The 21,840-nt window shown below is 39.7% G+C and overlaps 1 protein-coding gene across 8 annotated transcripts in view; it reads right to left on the reverse strand.

Moving 5' to 3' along the window:
- The window catches only part of LOC140636492 (uncharacterized), a 92,123-nt gene that overhangs the window by 58,079 nt on the left and 12,204 nt on the right, over nucleotides 1-21,840 (reverse strand). Inside the window, exons 3-4 of one of the 8 annotated variants that reach the window (XR_012033684.1) lie at nucleotides 18,109-18,337; nucleotides 14,932-15,234 (exon numbers count right to left, since the gene is read on the reverse strand). The exons of 6 other annotated variants lie outside the window; for them this stretch is intronic. The gene's annotated coding sequence lies outside the window, so the exon portion shown is untranslated. Of the gene's footprint in view, nucleotides 1-14,931; nucleotides 15,235-18,108; nucleotides 18,338-21,840 lie in introns of those variants that run through there. One more of the 8 variants, XR_012033680.1, reaches the window with a different exon arrangement.

Raw genomic sequence — 21,840 nt, forward strand, 5'->3', positions numbered from 1 at the left:
AATTCGTTTTACATAAGAACATGATTGGTATTAAAGCTGAATTTTAAAATCCTTATAATAAGAATTCAATTTTTAGCCAACTTGACCACACAAGATTCCTTCTCTCTGTCCCCACCACCCCCTTCCCTTCCTCCCTTCTTTGTATGTCTATCGTTTGTCCTTCATTTTCTTCTTTCTCATTCTGAAATAACCAGCTTTATTTTAGAACAAACACTTTCATTTCCCTCAACAAAACTGCATCTCCATATCTCATACCTTTTCTAACCAAAAAAAGGGGGAAAAAACCAACATAAAACCCCACACATCTTACTTTTATTTTTTAAGATTAATTTATTTATCCATGAGAGACATACAGAGAGAAGCAGAGACATAGACAGAGGGAGAAGCAGGCTCCTCGTAGGGAGCCTGATGTGGGATCTGATCCTGGATTCCAGGATCATGCCCTGAGCCAAACGCAGGCACTCAGACACTTGAGCCACCCAGCAGTCCCCCTATTTTTCTTACATACAGAGTTGTTTCCTGTATAATTTCTAGTAGTTTTAATTACATATATTAGAATTCTTAACCTTTAGAAAACTTAATTTCTAGTGAAAACCAAGTAGAAATTGTGAACTTGTTACACCAGCATTGTTTAGATTGGCAAATTTATTAATACATTTCATGATTTCTAGAAGCACACATTTCCTCATAGTATTTTTTTAATGTGGCACAACACATGTTTAGTAACAGACCCAAATATCTTTATTTCCTCTGCAATAAGAGGTCAAATGTAGGTAAACTTAGACTTGTTTAGCAATTAGTGTTTTGGTATTTTATCTTATTTGGAAATGATGAAGACATTCAATGAATTCCCATCATTTAATTTAACTTAGCAAAATTTTAAGGATAGACGTTACCAAAGGTTTGCGAAACTCTTTGGGGTGGGGGTGGGGGACTAGTTTTAAGTAGACATAACAATTATGTTAAGACCACCCATGAAAACTTCATCAGACTCTAGACAAAGTCAGTCATCATACCAAGCTACTTTTCTTGCTGACAAATTTTGTAATAGAGCTAACATGAATTTATTTGACTAGTAAACCCAGGCAGGATAAAAGCTGTTATCTCCATAATATTTAATGCTGACATCCTTGGAGACAAACCTATTTCAATTAAACCAAAATTAAACTAGCTTTTATTTACCAAGGAATATGCCAGATTGCATGAATTTGAACAACATTTGGGTTAGCTTCCATATTTCTGAGTTTTAGAAATACCTAATACATAAGTGCTTATTTTTAAGCCAATTAAATAGGGTTCCTTTACTAATTCATTTTAGCAATTCCATCCAGAGTAAGAAAGAAAAAGAAAGTCACGTACATAACTTACATCCACAGACATACATAAACACACAGATATAAACAGAAACCCTATAAAGCTTCCATTTCAAAATTTTAGCCATGAGTCAGGTACAATATTCAGTAGTTTATAAACTACTTCTATCAGAGGAACAAGCTAAGGTGACTTACCCCTCAAATGGCTGAAGTTTTGTTTTTTTTTTTTACTATTTATGGAGGAGACTTTTAAGAATCTTGCTGATCTTAGGGAGGCTGCAGACTAGAGTTTGGACAAGAGAGCTTTCACAGCAATTTTTATTTTCTTATTTTTTAAAGATTTTACTTATTTATTCATGAGAGACACACAGAGAGAGGCAGAGATACAGGCAGAGGGAGAGGCAGGCTCCATGCAGAGAGCCCAATGCGGAACTCGATCCCAAGACCCAGGATCACACCCTTGGCTGAAGGGGGCGCTAACCTGCTGAGCCACCCGGGCTGCCCCAGCGATTTTTATTTTAAAAGGCCTTTTATGGGATCCCTGGGTGGCGCAGCGGTTTGGCGCCTGCCTTTGGCCCAGGGCGCGATCCTGGAGACCCGGGATCGAATCCCACGTTGGGCTCCCGGTGCATGGAGCCTGCTTCTCCCTCTGCCTGTGTCTCTGCCTCTCTCTCTCTCTCTCTGTGTGACTATCATAAATAAAAAAATTAAAAAAAAAAAAAAAAGAAAATTATTAAAAGGCCTTTTACCTCTGCCCCTCTTTTTTCCTTTGGTCTCTGGCAAAGTTTTAGCTACTTCCTGGGGTGTTTATCTTACAAAGACACAGTGAGATTTACATCTTCAAGGGACAGAGAAAGAATGTAAGTTTTCTCCAAGGAGTTCCAGTGCTTTTTGGATGGTTTTGGCAATATCCACAAAATGTAGTAATCACTCCGTAATTAGGGGGAGCACCCTGTAAAAACAATTCTTGGGGTGACATGGGGCCTCTTCAGGTTAGAAATGAAGAAGGGGTCACGGTGGTCATGGAAATGATGAACCAATTGGACCACAACAATTTTGTGCAGCTGGAGATGGGCTTCCTCTGTGAGCCTTAGCAAAGATCACTGTGCTGGAAGGATGGGTACAGTGCCAGGCAGCATATGTCCAAGTGAGGAGAGGGAGGGCTCGGGTGGGAGTTTCAGTGGCTCTGGGGGCCTTTGTCTTCCCTTTTTCTCCCTCTTCCTCCTCCTCCTCCTCCTCCTCCTCCTCCTCCTCCTCAGGAAAGGCCTCCATAACCTGTCAGCTCTTTCCTTGGTGGCAAGGGCACCTCATGAGGCGTGCTGGTAGAGGAAAACTCTTCTGTGGAAAGCAAGGGTGCTCAGAATCTGTGGTATCTCAAAAAGAATGAGCATGTAGCTTGGATGGATCTCTGAGAAAGTTATGGATTTTCATGTCTTTAGATACTGGCCAGTTAATGCATTTTGGCCACTGCGAGGGACTTAGAGCTGGTTCCAAACAAGAAAACGATAGCCAATTAGCTATAATTAGCCATAAAATCTTTAAGAAATGTTTGAATTTCATTAAGGTATAGTTTGGTTTTTTTGTTTTTTGTTTTTTGTTTTTTTTAATCTGTTTCTACTTGTTTTTCTCCTGTTTCCTTAATCTTATGTGCAGTTACCAGAAAATTTGGGATGACATTACTGTAAGTCCTCTTTATAGGTGGCTGCTTTCTTTTCCAGGGTGTCCCAAGAGACCTCTCTAGGATCAGAGTCTGCCTTCAGTAGTGTGATGTGCACAAGGTCTTTGGGACAAGTCCCTAGGCCTCTGGAGCATAAGCCAGAGTCTTGGCAGGTTGGCATGCATGACACTGAATCATACCTAGTTAGAACCCTTGGGGTTTTGCATTTATCAAAGAGCTGGTGTGCCTCCCCAAGGTTCTTAGGAGGTGCTGGCACCAGATGTTCAGGACCTTTATATGTGTCCATTAATCTTTTAGCAACATCACACCAAGGAATTAAACCCCCAATATCTCATTGGGTCAGGGGACAAAGGGCAATAATAGTGAGTGAAGCAGTGGCACAGAGACGGTAGGCCTCTGTTATATGCTCCCTTGTTGTGGCATTGGCTTCCAATTGAAAGGCTATTTCACTTTTCTGGGTTAGGACATGGAGTCCAGGCACAACCCACTGACTCAGTGGTTGCAGGCAGAGGTCTCCCATCCTCCTCACCTCACCTGTAGGAATCTTTTCGTTGTGCCTTTAGCCCAGAGCCCTCCTTGGGCAGTGACAACAGCCTTCCAATCTAATCCATCCTCCTTAACTCTCCTTAGTGTGGAGGACCCTTCTGCACATTAATAGTCAATTAAGGTCTTTAGAACTAGTGGTCTAATCATCTTGTTAGACCATATGGCCTTGATCACACTGCTCTGGGAGGATTATTGGATTGTTATGGCAGTCCTGACCTTTTGCACCGGATACTGTAGGCAACACACGACAGAGGCAGTATGTGAAAACATATAGCAGCATGACTGACCCCCGCTAGCTGTGCTTCTTCCTCAGATGCTGTCACCCACCTGAGTTTGGCGGTTAGTAAGTAAGTTGCAGGTAAGGGCATTTCCCTCAGTTAACTGCAAGGGCAGCCATGCAATCCTGCCAACTAGGCCAATTGTGTGTTGTTCTCAGCCTGTCAGCCAGTGTTGTGCCTAGAGTGGTTGTTGTGGTTCTGACCATCGCAAGATGCCCTTCAGCAATAATTATCAGGAAACTTTGAAAAAAAAAAAAAGGTTTATTATTTAGAGGACTTAGAAATTACACAGCACACTTGGGGGCCACACAGGGAGGTCTTGGCTAGAAAAAGAGAGCACAGTGAGTGCAGGGACCTGGGGTTCTGCTTTTATTGAGGGTGAAGGTGGGAGTCTAAGGTTTCACCTCACTCTTTATTGGTGATTTTAAAATGTAAAAGCAGGAATTTAAAGCCTGGGAAGAGAAAAGAAAACAAGTGGCCCAAATGGTCAGTTATCAAGATCAACCAAGATCTCTAAAACAAAGGAGCCTCACTCAATGTGAGGGAGGCGGCCATCTAGATGTGTGGCTGGCCCTGTGTTTGCTGCAAATAGCCATCTTTGAAATGGATGCAATCAAAGCTTAAATCAGGTATTTGCATTATAAAAACAAACCCCAAACAACCAAAAAAGAAAAACAAAAAACAGCTATCAGAGCTTATACTACACCCACATTATTTTCCAGTTACACTTTCATAAAGACAGGTTCATTTTTAAACAGATATTTATTGAGCATTTACTATGTATAGGGAATATATCTATAACATGGTAAGTAGGTAAAAAGGGGAAAAATCCCACCCACTCATGGATCTTACCTGGGGTGGCAGTTAGGGGCAAACAGACTGTATAAACAACAATTCAGTGAAAACATACAGTATATCACCACCTGAAGATAAGTGAAAAATAGAGCAGAGGAGGTGGGGGGAGGTATAATTTTCAAGAGTGGGCAGGAAAGACCTTATTGAGAAGGTGATGTTAGAGGAAAGATCAGGAAAGGAAGGGCACAATCTCTGTGAGGAGCTGGTGCGCGTGGTATGTAGCATCAGCGCGGCTGGTGCTGGAAGAGCCAGGAGGAGAAGCAGGAGGTGAAGTGCAAGTGATCAAGGGAGGGAGTGGGCAGGGAGGACCAAGCAGGGCCACACACACCTCCGCGGGGACTCCAGCTTTCATGCTCAGTGAGAGGTGAAGCCTCCGGAGGGTTTTGAGCAAAGGAGTGACAAGATCTTAGATTTCCACAGAAGCATGCCGGCTGTTGAGATAAATACAGGCTAAAGGGGCGCAGAAGGTGAAAGAGGGTGGCCAGTTAGGAGGCGCCTAGAGGATCCAGGAGAGAGTGATGATTGGTTCCCCCAACGGGGTAGTCGTTTACACCAAAGGGAACAACCAGGTAGAGAAGGTGGAAATGATGTCGCAGGGGAGAGGAAAGAGCTGCTGATTCACATCTTTGAGCAGGGGAAGGGATGGGACAGGCTGCAGAGAAGTGGAGCTAGGAAAGATCTCGTTCACAGTAACGGGCAGGTGGCTGATATGGGCACAGATGCCGGTAGGTGACGGTGACACCAGTGGTGGGGTCTGTGAAAGTTCTTTCGGGTTATTCCTATTTCTCAGGGAAATAGGAAATCAGGGCTAATAAGGAAGGGTGGGTGGTGTTGGTGACTTGACAAAGAGAAGGTATAAAACAGTGGATTAGGAGAGTAAGAAAATGAAGTTTGGATTTGCCACAGTTGGTCTTTTTAACCCAACGTACATGGGAAACAGCTCTCTCAACGTCTTGCTCCTAAATCTACGGACATAAAGAAAGCATCATTTTGAGGCCAAGTAATCAGCAATGTCTATCCACCCTTATGAGGCCTAGTCTCCGGAGAGAGAGGGGGACAATTCTGTCCTCTAGGAAGGGTAGACGTGCCTCAGAAATGTATGGCTCAGTGTGAACAGAACGCTGGCAGATTTGTAGCTTTCTTGTGCTTTCGCAGAAACTAGATTGCATTTGTTTTGAATTCCTTCTTTAATACAAGACTCCTTTCAAAAGAGAATTAGCATTATAAACATAAATGTACTTATCAGTGTATTTCCCTATTCCCCTAAAATTACAACTGAAGTAAACACTTTAAGGAGAAGTCAATGTCATAGAGGGGAAAATGCTTATTTAAAGGGCTGGATTATTAGAAGTTTTTTCAAAAAGGCCATGAGACTTTCTTTTTTCCCTTTTAGATTTTTATTTATTTATTCACAAGAGACACAGGGAGAGATGCAGAGACACAGGCAGAGGGAGAAGCAGGTTCCTTGAGGGGAGGTGGATGTGGGACTGCATCCCAGGACCAGGGATCACGCCCTGAGCCGAAGGCAGATAGATGCTCAGCCACTGAGCCACCCAGGTGTCCCAGGCCATGAAACTGTCTAATGACCACCTGATATCAAAAGCTTAGAAAAAAAAAATGAGTGGCCATTTTTTGACAGTCTGCAGATAGCATCTAATAGTTCATCTCAAATAAATAAGGGTGCAAGTTGTGTCATAAATATGCTTTACATCGGGACGCCTGGGTGGCTCAGTGGTTGAGCACCTCCCTTCGGCCCAGGGTGTGATCCTGGAGACTCAGGATCGAGTCCCACGTTGGGCTCCCTGCATGGAACCTGCTCCTCCCTCTGCCTGTGTCTTTGCCTCTCTCTCTCTCTGTGTCTCTCATGAATAGATAAATAAAATCTTTAAAAAATATATGCTTTACATCAAAATTATTAATCTAGAAAACCTAATGATGAGGTGACAAGAAGACTAATTATCATTTTGTATTTTTTCTATTGATGCACCTCAGGAAAAGAGAAAAGCAATCTTAGTGTTTTAGGAGACATGAGCAGTGTGTTGATTCTCCTAAAACGTCTTTTTCCCCTAAAACTCTGTATTTGAAGGGGGACAAAAATCATACTTAAATTACATTACTGGACTACATTTACATGTACATATTTTTCCTGAATCTAAACCTTTTGTAACTGTCTCATCATCCCCAATCCCTCCATTAGGGGATCTTTATAATTGGTATTCCAAGATAGGAATTGCCTGCATTCTGCAACATGGGGATCTGAAGGACATGTATCTTTACAACAGCTATATATATTTTTTAAAGATTTATTTACTTGAGAAAAAGAGAGTGTACGCTAACACACACAAGAGGAGGAGCAGAGGGAGAGACAAGCAGACTCCATGCTGAGCACAGAGCCTAACAGGGGGCTCCATCCCAGGACCCTGCGATCACAACCCAAGCCAAAATCAAGAGTTGGTCGCTTAACCCAACTGAGCCATGCAGGAGCCCCATCACAGACATATTTTTAACAGGGAAATAACAAATTTTCCTTTTGTGTAGGGGGGATGGCAAATTATTATTTTAAAAAATTAGGCCACTTCCTATAAATAATTACTGTTCATGTTTGGGAATGAGATCTTTTAAAAAAGTCATTGGGAATAGTGGCACCTGGGTGGCTCAGTCAGTTAAGGGTCTGACTCTTGGTTTTGGCACAGGTCATGCTCTCAGGGTCCGAGTCCTGAGATTGAGTCCTGAGTAGAGTCCCCTGTTGAGCCCTATGTCAATCCCCCGGGGGAGCCCATGATGAGCCCCATGTTCAGCCAGAAGTCTGCTTGAGATTCTCTCCCTCTGCCCCTCCTCCCACACCACGACCTCAAATAAATAAATCCTAAAAAAAAAAAAAATCATTAGGAATATTCAAAGCCAACCGGAAGACTCAATATGTTCTACTTTTTGGTATGAATGAAGCAAAATCAGTGAAATAAACTCACTGCTTGCTAGCAAACATTTAAGGTTCTAGAAATGCTGTTCCACTCACTTTTTTTTTGTTGTTGTTGTTCCACTCACTCTTAAAGACAGAGGAAAGCAGTTATAATTTTTAGGCAGAACTATTTCTTTTGCTTAGTTCAAGTTTTAGTTTTGAATGGCTAAAAGCAGTTTTTACTCCTGGGCAGGCCCATTCAGCCATTCTCAGGTAGCTTTGACTTTCTCCAGATGGGCAATTTAAAAAATACTGGCTGAAAATGAACAGTACAAATGTTCAGATTAGATCCAACCCATGATCACATGGGCCACTGGGTCTGTGCATGTAGTGAGGGACAGGTTAAGAATGCACACCAAAGCAACCTAGATTCCTTTAATACTATATTGTAAGTGGTTGAAACATTACAGCAGGAGAGCAGGGGGAGACCCAGATTTTAACTAAAAAAAAAAAAAATTGTAATGGATTGTTTATATTTTCAGCCTATACTGCCTCTTGAAGTCAAAGAATTTTCATAATTCCCTGAAAAGCTTTATTATTTATTCCAAATTTGTCTTTTCATTCCCTCACAGAAGGAAATGTAATGCCGATAAGAACAAATTTTAGTCGTGATGCCTCTGGTGTAAGATATTCTTGATAAATAAGTTTAAAAAATAATCACCAAAATGAGCTTTTTGTTTTATTCATAGCTTTTAATCACCTCAGCACCTCTTGCCCCTCATTTGCACACATAATTGAAGGTTGATGGTGCTGCTGCCACACTCTGAATTTCATTCTGCTGCCATCAACCATGTTCAAAGTTCCAAAGTTTCTCAGCTCTAGACGTCTTTGCTTTCTGATAATAGTGTCTTTTGTGTGAGAGAGGATAACATTCCTTACATTGGTTATTTAAATAAATTAATCCTAAAGCTTTATTTGTATCATTAGAATGCCAAACAGGAGCTATAAGACCTGGGGAAACTCAGAGCCAGCCCAACAACCCTTCAGGTGAGGAGCTCCTCTGATTCTTCCTCAGGAAAATGGAGCCTCTGTTGGCCTCTGCGTTAGTGAATCTTCTGTCAACAGGACTCCGGGGGTTCTGTTGCTGACCCGCTGCTGTGATCCTCAGCCTCTTCAGGGGATGTGCCCCATTGCAGTCACTTACCTATCACGGAAGCACCTATTCAACATTTACAGAGCTGAAGTGCTGAATCCATCTTTGTCAAATTGATGAATAATTCCGTAAGACAAGGAGTTTTGACTTGATGATCTCAGTTTCCTATCTAAAAGTTTATGATTTTCATTTGCCTCAACCTCTACCTAGATTTTCAGGACTCCTATGAATGTTGATGTGAATACACAAAAGTTGCCAGTTTGGTCATTAAGGGAGTGTTAATCCTTTTCCTGTATTATGTTGGTGATTTAAGACCCAGAGTGAAGTAAAATCCTGTTCATAGTTCTTCTAGATCAGTGCTATCCAATAAAAATGTAATACAAGCCAAAAATGCAAACCACAAATGTAATTCAAATTTTTCTAGTAGCCACATTAAAATGGGAAATGAAACGTGTGAAATTAATTTTAATGATATATTTTAACACCATATGTCCAAAAGACTATATTTCAACATATACTTAATATAAAATAATTGTTAAGATGTTTTACATTCTTTGTGTGTGTGTGTGTTAAGTCTTCAAAAGCCAGTGTGTATTTTATCTTTGTACATCTCAATTCTGACTAGCCACATTTCAACTACTTAAGACCACATGTGACTAATTAGTGGCTGCTTTCTTGACAGTAGTACTTTTAGAGTCCTGATACTCAAAGTCCTCCGTGGACCAGGAGCGCTGGGATCATGTGGGAGCTTGTTAGAAATGCAAATTTTTGTAATGAGAATCTGCATCTCAACAAGCACTCCAGGTGATTTGTATGGACTTTAAGAAGCACTATTCTGGAGGGTATATTCAAATTCTTTTCTCAGTGAATCTTAGTTTTGAATATTCTTATAAGGTACACATTTCTAATTTGTATACATTTTTAATACATTTTTTAATGAGTCGATATGCTTCCAGGTCTCTGTCACCCCTTTTTAAAAAGTAACTCGTTTTTTCTAGTTATAAAGCATGACTTGTTTATACTGAAAAACTAGAAACTACAAAAATAAGAAAAAAGCCACTTGTCATCCCGTCAACTAGAGATAATTACTATTAACATTTATGGGTGTTTATCCTTTTGGTATCTAAAATATTGTTCATTTCTTAATAATACATAAATTTTTACAAAAAAAATCATATAGTACCATATAAAATAAGGTCTCTTAAACTACTTCCCGAAATGCAGTCTCTGCCTGAGCCACTCATCAGGTGAAGAACATTTGGGTTGTTTCCAGTTTTGGCATTTATGAATACAGTTGCTATAAACTGGCCTCTAGGTTTTGGAGTAAATACACAGGAGTGGGATCGCTATTAAAAAACATCTTTTTTTTTTTAATACTGCATTGTACCTCAGGACTTGAATATACATGAAGATATATTTATTCATTCAATCAGCAAATACTAGATATTTACACTGTATTAGGCCATAAGAATATAGTGAACCTAGTGTTGGTCAGTATTGGACCCAGTCCTCATAGAGTTTGTTTTTAATCGAATCCCTATTAATAGACATTGAAGTTATTTCTGATTTATCATAAACGTGTTTTAAAATTTCAGTTCGGTCATGACGGATCATCTGCTATTTGCCCAAAATTTTCCTAGGAGTTTTCAAAGAAAATAATGAGTAATGAGGCAGTAGTCTTGGTTGGACGAGTCACTGAACTCTGACTACTGAGCTCTAGTCCCAGGCAGGTGTTGCAGGTTAACTCTAGGTTAATGTGGAGAACCTGAGATTATCCTTCATCCTCCTAGGCCAGTGGTCTTCAAACTTCAGCTTACATCAGGACCATGTGAATGGTTTGTTAAACCACAGATTTCTGGGTCCCACTTTCGATTTAGTAGGTCTGGGATGGGGCCCAATAATTTGCATCTTTAACAAGTTCCCAGGTGAGGCTAATGCTGCTGGTCCCAGGAACATAGCTTGCGAACAGCCCCCTGCTATTTCTGGGAGTTTCTGACTCTGATATAGTTTGGACTCTCCTTCATCAGCAGTTAGAATTCAGAGATCTAGAAGTAGCTATCTTTACAGTTACTAGAGAAGTTACTGATGCAGAAAAAACTTTCATGCACCTAGAAGCTCCTGGTAGGATCCCCTGATGATTCCAGTTCCTCGCATTTTATTTCTATTCCTCTTGAGTTACTACCTTCATGCAGGCTCTTCACTGGGTTGCACTGGTTGGTGGGAGAACTTATCCTTTGGCACTCTCAACACCACTGGTCAGCAGGGAGGGGCTTCACACTTGAAGAGTTCTTCTGAAACAGTGTGTCTTGATATCAAGCTCCAGAGTTTACTCATCCGGGTTAGAGAAGATTGGGTTTCTAGCTGCAGGAGCCTTCTGAGAGAAGCAGGCCATCCTCATGAGATTTCAGAAGAGCTGGGAAGGGACAGGCTTACCCTGGATTTGGGCGGGGCCGGGGGGGCTGGCGGGCGGTGGTGTTGGAGGAGATCTTGAGAAAATGAGCTACCTCTGGGAGTTTCAAGGGTCCAGGTCCCACGGGCAGAGGAGCCAGAGTTCTTAGGGTTGCTGGTGAGTATAAAGCTAACTGCAGAGAAGCCCTCTTGGTTTTTTTCTCCTTAGTTTTGTGGACAGGTTTAAATAAGGGATCTGTATGTAGTCCAACTCTCTCATAGCAGAGTTGAACGTAGTTTTACCGTTCACTAGCTCCATCACTAAGGTTCTTAGGAAATTTTCTCATCTGTAAAATGTAGACAATACCTCTGTCCTCAGGGTTACTGTGGGGATTCCTACAGTAACATGTAAAGGACCTCATTACTGTGCTACTTAACCCACAGTAGGCCCCTCCTTATCTGATGGGAGCATGGATCAGTAGTGAGGCTATGGTTACCATGCTGCAGGACCTTTGGACACATCACAAAGTATGCCTGGTTCTTTCTGTACTTAGGAAAGAACAATGCCTGGCATTGCTCCCTCTGGAAAATGAAGCTAGCTAACTTTGGGGGCCTGCTATCAAGCACTCACAAGCATAACATGGAACCTAACAGCTGAGAGGGTAACAGTCCTACTGCACTTTTAGAGACTTCGCAGGATCTAGGGTGACTATTCACAGATGGGACTTTTAGAACTAGAACTAGGGCTAATTCATTTCACTACCTTAGTAGGTTAAGTGGCTGTCTCTGGCTCACAGACAATTGTAATGTTTGGAGTTCCTAACTCTGAGCTGGCCTTGTTTTCAGCTATTCCACACTTTCTGGATCTTGACCCTGTTGCTCTACCCATAAAGCACTTGCTTTATTTCCCTTTTTCAATCAGTTTGCAAACAAAATGGAAAGAAGTTGATGAACACAGTTTTGTGGCTCCAAGTTCTTGCTTAGAGAAGGGTTTTGGAAGAGTAAGAATTTAAGGTCAATTTGAAACAGTGTGAGTATAGGATGGCATGACTAAAGCATCAGAGCACATCTTTCTTCATCATTCCCAGATACTCTAAAAGGTTAATAATATTTATAGGTTCACTACAAACATTATTGCAACAGTCTGATTTATAGGCAAGTTAATACTTCTGTTTATATTCTAATTTTCTGTTTTAGTAGTCAGGAATCTTTTCTTATTGTCTTAGGTATATCTCAGCAGTGAAAATAATTTTCTCCTATGTCAGAAACTTAAAGAAGAAAATCAGAAGCCTACTTTTAAAAGTCTGTAACATGTACACTTTAGATACAACATGGAGTATTGTATCCATACAAATAAAGGAAGATAAACCTTCCTTATAAAGGAAGGTTTCTTTCTTTTTTTTTTTAAGCAAGCATTTTTAATTTTTGTAGCAAGAGTGTGCTCCAGGAGGGGAAGCAAGAAGGAGAATATTTTTAAAAAGATTTTATTTGTTTTGAGAGAGAGTGCCAGTGGGGGGAGGGGCAGGAGGCGAGGGAGAGAGAGAATCCCAAGCAGACTCCCAACTGAGCACAGAGCCCAACACAGGGCTTGTTCTCATGACCGTGAGGTCATGACCTGAGCCGAAATCAAGAGTTGTATGCTTAACTAACTGAGCTTTTAATTTTTCTTTAAAAGCAAAAACGCCTTTAAAAAACACAAAAACATGGGGCTCCTGAGTGGCTCAGTTGGTTAAGTGTCTGCCTTCAGTGCAGGTCATGATCCCAGGGACCTAGGACCACAGGGAGCCTCTGCTTCTTCCTCTGCCTACTACTCCCTCTGCTTGTGCTTGCTCTGTCAAATAAATAAAATCTTTTTTAAAAAGGCACACCAAAAACTCAACTAGCTGAAGAAAAGGTAAATAATTTCAGAATGGTATGTACAGAATGCACTCCTATCCCTACACCCTTTTACTGTCAGAGTTCCCATGGTTTTGCTGGGAGAATCAAAACACATTATGGATGTGAATCTCCATCACAGGACCTTGACTCTCCACTTTTCTGTCCCCCATACTTAGTAAAAGGGAAGATGGGTAGCAGTTGTTCTGTAGTATTCCAATTGCAAGACAGGCATTATCTCATTGAAACAATGTTAAAAGAGGTGCATGGGCTTCACTTAACGCGAATTAGATAAATTACTGAGTGTTGGCCTGAATAGCAAAGTCATTTTAAGATTATTTCTATGAGGATCATATTTGTAGGTCCAAAAATTGGTTGACCATCAACAAACATTTGAAATAACAATCTGTCATAGGTTGGGAAATGGTTGGATACTTTTAAAAATTTGATTTATATGAATTCTTTCAAGTGCGCATTAAGCTACAACTATTCGGAGTTCTTGAACATCTGTTGTATTAATAAGTGAAACACCTATATTAATATATCACTTAAAGCTCAAACATAACTTGGGGGTTCATTATACTGTTTGTTCTACTTAAGTATGTTTGAAATTTTTTATACTAAAAAGACTAAAAAAAAAAAAACAAAAAACCACCAAACCCTTCAGATGTAAATTTCAAAATTCCCAAAGGATTAACCAAGGGGAAAATTGGGAGGCAATATAAAAACTCCTAAGAAGAAGTATATACTTGGGACACCTGGTGGCTCAGTGGTTGAGTGTCTGCCTTCGGCTGAGAGTGTGATCCTGGGGTCCTGGGATCCAGTCCCACATTGGGCTCCTTGTGGGGAGCCTATGTCTCTGCATCTCTCTCTCTCTCTCTCTCTCTCTCTGTCTCTCATGAATAAATACAGAAAATCTTTATTTTTTTAAAATAAAAGTATTTAAATAAAAAAGTAAATACTTGAATTTTTTAATTTCTAAAATTTTATTTTTTAAAAAACTTAAATTTTTAATTGCAACCATTGTGTAGACAGCAAACCAGCTATCAAAACACTGAAAACATTTCAAATAATGGACCTATTTTAAAGCCTCCAAATCTCACGTTACTGTTGTTTATAATTAAGAATATCTTTCAATATCTTTTCATTGTAAAAAATCATTGCAATTAATATAAAAAGAGGAAAATTAGATTCAGAGTTTAAGCATCTGTTTTAACCACATTTATCTCTTTAAAACGTAGCTTAATACAAGTTGATTAGACTTCCTAAGATATAATATTAAATTCAGAGTTAAAACATTTACTCTTTAGCTATCTCTAGTCACCTAATTTTCTGTAATATCCTTTCATATCTTTTATAAACAAAATATTTTAAAGACCTACAATGGCATGATATAAAAGAGTAATAATTACAGTAGACAAAATAATAAATGAAATATGATATGCCGTCTGCTATATACCTATGAGTTTTACAGAATAATCATTACAACAGATGTCCTTAGAGAACAAAAGAGAATGAGAAAATATACAGGTAGAGGAAGGCATGGAAGATATTTTCTGTTATCTTCTACTGTGTGGTCTCTAGCTGCACCGTTCTTTAAACAAAAAAAGGTCTCCGCAAGGGCAGGTCCTGTTTCAAATGTCCCCTTACCCTTCTGACTAGAGAATAATGTGTTTGTGTAGGATATGATTACACCAGACAAGGCTGTGAACACATGTGACTTACTCAATGATCCTATTCTGCTTCCTTTTAAAGATAAAGAATGCATTTAAGTCGATTGTGTATGAGACTCTAGTAATTCCTTAGAAGGCTCCATTCGAAAAGAGAATATTACCTTATTTTCAAACGTTAAGAGCATAACCATTTCCTGCATTTTCATTTTCTTTCCAGAAGATACGAATTAATACTTCCATTTATTTTGAAAGAGAAAAATATGACACATGTAATTACTTCAAAATAGTTTTAATTTTTCTTTGTATAAGCAAAATAGTGGCATAGAACATTTACTTTTCAAAAATATTTATATACAAATAACTGTGTAAGATAGAAAAAAACGACTAAAGACAACATGACCACCAACACAACAGCTCTTAACAGTAGGCCAGGTCAGGGTGCAGATCTCATGAAAACAAGCTGCTCACATTCCCAGAACCACAGTCCCCTGGGAAGAATCTTGTCCTGTGTAACTCACTGGGTGGTGGAGCCCAGAGGAATTAACTCAAACTATGAAAATCCCAATGCATGGTCACCTATGGGGAAATGAGACAGATAGGACTTGAGCATGGTAATTATTTTCTTGTAACAGTAAAGAAAACAGCCTTAAATGGTAAAGATTTTGTGGGCTTCATATTTAACAGGTAGCTAGCTGATTGTCTATATATTTACCAAAGATAGCATTTGTTAGCTATGGTGGAAAACATACTATGTATGCTTGCCATTTGTCTTTAATATTCTCCAGAGCACTCACATTTACTGATTAAATAAATACTACTTTCCACGCATCTATAAAGATTTTATTTATTTGAGAGAGAGCGAGAGGGAGAAAGAGCGTGTGTGCACAAACAGGGGTTGGGGAGAGAGGTAGAAGCTGACTCCCCACTGAGCAGGGAGCCAGCACCACATGGGACTCGATCCCAGGACCTTACTCCACTGAGCCACCCGGGCACTGGGAAGGTGGTATTTAAAATACTAAAACATAGCCAACATTTGACGGTTTACTGTGTATTAGACATACTGTTCTAGGTACTTCAGCTGGTTTGTCTCACCTAATTTCCACAATAACCCTATGAAGTAAGAACTATTATTATTTCTATTTTACAAAGAGCTAAGGCACAGGGAAATTAAAGATCACACAAATAGATTCAAGACCAGGTGCCTTGTTTGCAGAGCTCTTGCTTTTAATTTAGCTCCAGTGCTGTAATGTGAAATTGGATTTTTAAACCTCCATTATCACACAAAACTATTCTTCCAAGATTGTAAATTCCATTTCTTTGTGAACTTCCACCTCTTAATACCTCTCTGACTCACTGTTCACCTTCTGTCTCCCAATTCACCTTCTGGTTTCACCTGCTTCCCTATACAATCTGGATCCCCCATCATTTCAATTATACCCCAAACTCCTGCCCCAATCTCTTCTACTGAAGTCAGACCAAGGTGGTCGCCTGCACCAGCAATCTCTGTTACTACTACTGCTTCCTAGCAGTGAAACATTACAGTTGATTTAATCCAAGAAAAAGTGATGCTTCCTGTTGCTAAGTGGGCCTTCAATGCTGCTCAGCAATCCTTTGACATCTCGCAGTATCCATAGCAGCTGTTCCCAACTTCTTCCATGATTAAATCCCCAAATGCACCCATCTATCCCTTTGTAGATTATCTTACTATATATTTACTTAAAATTTAACCAAAGGAGGGTTGCCAGATAAGATACAGGATGCCCAGTTAAACTTGAGTTTCATATAAACAAGGAATCATATTTTAGTATAAGTATGTCTCAAATATTGCATTACAGAAATATCTAAGTAGCATTTAAAATAATAAACTCCAGCAAACTATGTACTGAGAGTCTACCAAATACTGTACAGAACATACTTAACGCTAAAAATGTATTGTTTACCTGAAGTTCAAATTTTACTAGACATCTTGCATTTTAATTTGCTAAATCTAATCCAATCAAATTCCCTTTTTTCCATTCCCAGAAGTATCCTTCCTTTTTTCAAAGGTTAATTCTCTGAGCTATGGTACAGATCTTTCTTCTTGGCTCACTTTCTTCTTTGTTCTACATGTTTCTTCCCTTCTACTTTCAAGCATGCTCAGGTCATCCCTACTATGGTATGCATGATCCCAATTCTATACCCCTCCATGAGCCCACCCACACCCTTTGCCATGTCACTTTGCCATTTCTCTGCAAAGGTAAATTCTATTTCCCCACCCCTTAAAACTGCCACATAACCTGATCTGGCCAACAGAATGAGGCAGAAGTGTCAGTTTGTCAGTTTGGAGTCAAGGATTCAAGGGACCTTGTATGTTTTTGCTTGTTCTCTTAAAATTCTTCTTTCATCTCCATGGGAAGGGATGCCTAGCTAAGCCAGACAGGAGGAGGATGACCTGTGGAATAGAGTCCAGTGTGGAACAAAGCTCTCCAGTGGCCTTATAGATGCACAGGCAAGCCCTGCTGAGATCAGCCAACCCTCAGACACAAGCCGTAATAATAACTACAGTCTTAAACCTCTGAGTTTTCAACTGTTTGCTATGCAGCAAAAGCTAACTGAAATATCTACCCTGAGAAAGCTCTTCTTGACCTTATTATCCTTTCTTTCTTGCACTCCCAAACTGCTGCAAAAAGTATCTTTTATTTTGCCTGTGTTCTCTCATCACTTATTCTTGTTATCTGTATCACTCCTCTTGACACCAAAAACCTAACAGGGACTCCTATAGCTGTAACTCTACGCTTATCCATCCTGATCTGTATAGCACTTGAAACTGTAGATCACCTGCAACCTGTTACATTTCCCCCTCCCTGATTGTACAGCACTAGTCTCAATTTCTTTGATTGTTTGTTTCATCTATTTCAGGGCCTTATTCTCTCTTCTATTCTTGAAGTTTATTCATTCCTTCAATAGCAATTGAAGGAATTTAATTATATTGACTCACACATCTTTATCTCCACCCCAAATCTCCCTTCTAGTTAAGTTGGTTCTCAAACTTCACTGGCATTAGAATCACCTGGAGGGCATACTAATGTTCAGATTGTTAGGGTCCCACTGCTGGAGTTTCATATTCAGTAAATCTGGAGTGAAGCCTAAGAATTTACATTATTAGTTCTCAGGTGATGCTGATGCATGACTTTGAGAACCACTCTTCTAGTTTCATATTTCCTACTGCCTAACAATTGCCTCCTGATTATCCACAGGTGACTCAGACATTGCATACAGTGTCAATTAGGGTGGGTTTTTGTTGTAGTGTTGTTTGTTTTTAATTGTAAGCCCTAGGAACCAATTTGGGCTAGCTAAATAAAGCAAAACCAAAAATTTATCAGGGAGCTCAGGGAATCCATGTGAAGGCTGGTGAACCATGTTCCAAATAAGGAAACTAGAAAACAGACTACTTGACAATAGGAGCATTACCTCTAATCTGAAAAAGTGAACAGAGTTTCTTGTGTTTTTGAGTGCCTCCATTCAAGATTCAATTCCAGGAACACATGGTAGCTCTGTCATTTGAGCGTCCCACTCTTGATTTTGGCCGGAGTCGTGATCTCAGGGTCCTGGGATCAAGCCCAGTGTCCTCTTGGGCACTCAGCTGGGAGTCTGCTTGAGGAGTCTCTCTCCCTCTGCTCCCACCACCACCCTCAAATCACTCTCTCAAAAAAAAAAAAAAAAAAAAAAAATCAGTTCTAAATGAGAGTCCCTTACCCATCCCTTAGTTGAACCAGGGCAGGGATAGAAAGGGTTATAGTGGAAGTAGCCACCAATGATTGCTCTTGTTTCATACTCTCTTTGTTCAGGCCCTCACAATGAAGCACGTGGATAACTACAACAACCTCTTAACTGGTTTTCTTGCTCCTAACCTAACCTCCAATTCATTTTCCACATCATCTTCAGTTATCTCTTTAAAACACATGTCATTTTCTTCTTTGCCTTGTCTGGTAGTGTTCCTGTCTTATCTTGTTTTAAGTAATAAATTGCTTTTCTTTATGTGCAAGTGGATGGGATACTTTCGCCTTAGCAGACTCATGAAATGGGAAAGTAGTTTTAGAAGGTAGGTAATATATCTCATTGTTAAATGAGGACCTATCCCTTGGTAACCAGGCAAGGGTCAGAAGTGGTCCCAAAATAGAGACTCCTCTAGGAGCCTTTAACAGATCAATGTCTCACTAGATTGAACACCCCTGCATGACGAGGAGTTCATCTTTATTGCATCACCAGCACCTCACTCACAGCAGGCAGTTAATGAAATGAATATAGTCGTCATCTCCAGGCCCTCCCTACTTTAGATTACTGTATTAGTCTCCTAACTGATTGCCTGGTCTGCAGTCTCTGCCTATCTCCTCACTACCAACATTTTCTTGTATATCACTGTTTAAATCAAGCCAATTATTATTTCTTGCTCAAAACTTTCTGATTTCCCAGTATGTTTGCCAACTCTAAATTCTCTATACTCAAAGCCTTCCATAATCTGGTTCCAACCAGTTTTTTTAGGCTTTCTTCCATTTTTACTTATACCGTCAAGCAATCTAGATAAATAAGATTCTTAAAACATAACTTACTTTTTCTGTTCCTGTTCTACTTTTCGGAATGCCTTTCTCCCATGGTGTTTATCCCACCCTACCTTCAAGTCTATTAACTTAACCTATCAGTATTCTCAATCTTTTTAAATCCATGACCCACTACCCTAGGTTCTTTTGGTCATGTCCCTTTATACTCTATATCCCTAACTCCCTGGTTAGAAATCTTTCTATTTGGAGCTTTTTTTTTTTTTTTTTTAAGATTTTATTTATTCATTCATGACAGACACACACAGACACAGAGAGGCAGAGACACAGGCAGAGGGAGAAGCAGGCTCCATGCAGGGAGCCCGACGCAGGACTCGATCCCGGGTCTCCAGGATCAGGCTCCGGGCCGAAGGCATTGCCAAACCATTGAGCCACTGGGGCTGCCCTATTTGTAGCTTTTGGACGCCTGGGTGGCTCAGTCAGTTAACGGTCCAACTCTTGCTCTTAGCTCAGGCCTTGAGCTCAAGGTTGTGAGTTCAAGCCCTACATTGGGTTCCACGCTAGGCATGGAGCCTACAGAAAGGCTTGCTGAAGGAAATCTTTCTATTTGAAGCTTTTGTTAATTGATGTCTTGCATGTATACATACTTCATAAGAGTTGAACACATACTATCTTAAATTATCACAATATACTTTTTATTTGTTCAACCAGATTTTTAGGGGGGTTTCTATCACTAATTAATCTTCTCTATTCCTCCAGAAACTACTCTGGTGGTTTACACATAGTACTGATGAATGAAATCTGTTAAATAGATGAATAATCAGATGTTTATAATATGAGACTAGTATTTGGGACTGGTCTCCTTGAGCCAGCAGCCAATGGCTGTGCTAGCAATTCCAGAACTGCTAGAATCAAGTGGTATAAATCTTGGTAGCTTGGAAGTAGGAGAGTCTAAACCAAAGATGATCAGATTGAGCAGAGTCAAGTGCCAAGAAACCAAAAATAAGCATTAAGTAAAAAGATCCAAAGGCCAAACCTGAGATGAAGTGTAGAACAAAGGGTTTAGAATCAGGCAAAGACACAGTATAAGCAAAAGTAGTTTACTGAGAGGTTGATGGGGATCTGGAATGGTAGACTTCCTTTAGGGCCTTGTGCACAGCATTTATAGAATCAAAATGAGTGGTTTATTGGTAATATGGAGTTGCCTAAGACTCAGAAGTTGGGTGGGCAGCCATTTATCATTTTTTTTTCCATTTATCATTTCTAGCAAAGAAATAAATGTCTAATAGCAAACATAGTGAAATATAAATAGGCCTACTTTGAGAGGTAGATTTCATTTGAGCTCCATTTTCTTTCTCTGCTCTGTCATCTTAATGTTTCACATTTGTATAAGTTCACAGCCAAGTTCTAATGCATTTTTTTAATTCCTCTATATTATGGATAAAGAAAAACATTTTAGGAGATATAATATCATAGTACCTAATACTGAAGACAAAAACTCAGAATTTGTTTTTGCTATATTTTTTAGACTTTCAATTTACCAATCAATAAAGCTATACAATAAGAACACTATACCTAATAACCACTGAACTTTTTTTTTTTTACATTAACTGTTTATAGACTGGAAAATTCAAAGAACCATTTACAAAGGTTTTTTGTTTTGTTTTTAAAAAACTTAAAAGAGGGCACCTGGGTGGCTTAGTTGGTTAAGCGTCCAACCCTTGATTTCGGCTCAGGTCATTATCTCAGGGTAATGAGGTTGGCCCCAGGTCAGGCCCCGTTACCAGCTCCCTGCTCAAGAGTAGAGTCTGTTTGTCCCTTTCCCTCTGCTCCTCCCTGGGTTCACACAAGCACATGTGCATGCTCTCTTACTTGCTCATGCTCTCTCTCAAATAAATAAAATCTTTTTTAAAAATTTAAAAACTTAAGATGTAAAACAAAAAATCCTACTTATATAAAATGCATATTTTATTATTGAGAGCTGTACGAAGTTTAATTCCCACAGCTACCTTTCCCAATAAAGCATTTGTTTGTTTTCAATCTGTGAGGTTGGGTTAAGCAGCTCTCTGCCACACACACAGTGTTTTCCTTGTACTAATTGGCAGCAAGTATTGTGCCAAAGTGCAAGTATTGTGGACAAAGACTAATGTCCACATGACAAGCACAGCAAAATTCACTTTAAATCTTATTGTAAATGTGCAATAGTCCTTTGCATGAATTGTACAATAGATTTTGCTATTTTGAATTAAAAAATGAGTAAAGTACACTTTTCAAGTCTATATTATTCTTCCTGATAGTACTGAGAGGAGGATAAACTCCCATATTCCACGAAAAGTTAATATATTTGGCAGGTCACATAGAAGAATAGGAAGATCACTTACCAAGCAGCTAGGTGACCTTGATCCTACCTATTCTGTGGGGTCTTAGTCAAGTCATTCATTTATTCTAAGTCTCACTCTCCTTATCATAAAATATAAAGACTTGAATTATTTCAGTGTTTCTTGCAAGGAAGACTGCATTGGGATTGCCTGTGGACATTTTATTTTGACTTGGTAGATGTAAGAAGGGAGAGCCTGGGTAACTTGCAGCTTTACAACACTTCGTAAGTGACTCTGATGCATAGTACTGGTTAAAAACCAATGGTCTA

The sequence above is a fragment of the Canis lupus genome, chromosome 7 (assembly GCF_048164855.1).
Source record: "Canis lupus baileyi chromosome 7, mCanLup2.hap1, whole genome shotgun sequence".
Classification (NCBI taxonomy): domain Eukaryota; kingdom Metazoa; phylum Chordata; class Mammalia; order Carnivora; family Canidae; genus Canis; species Canis lupus.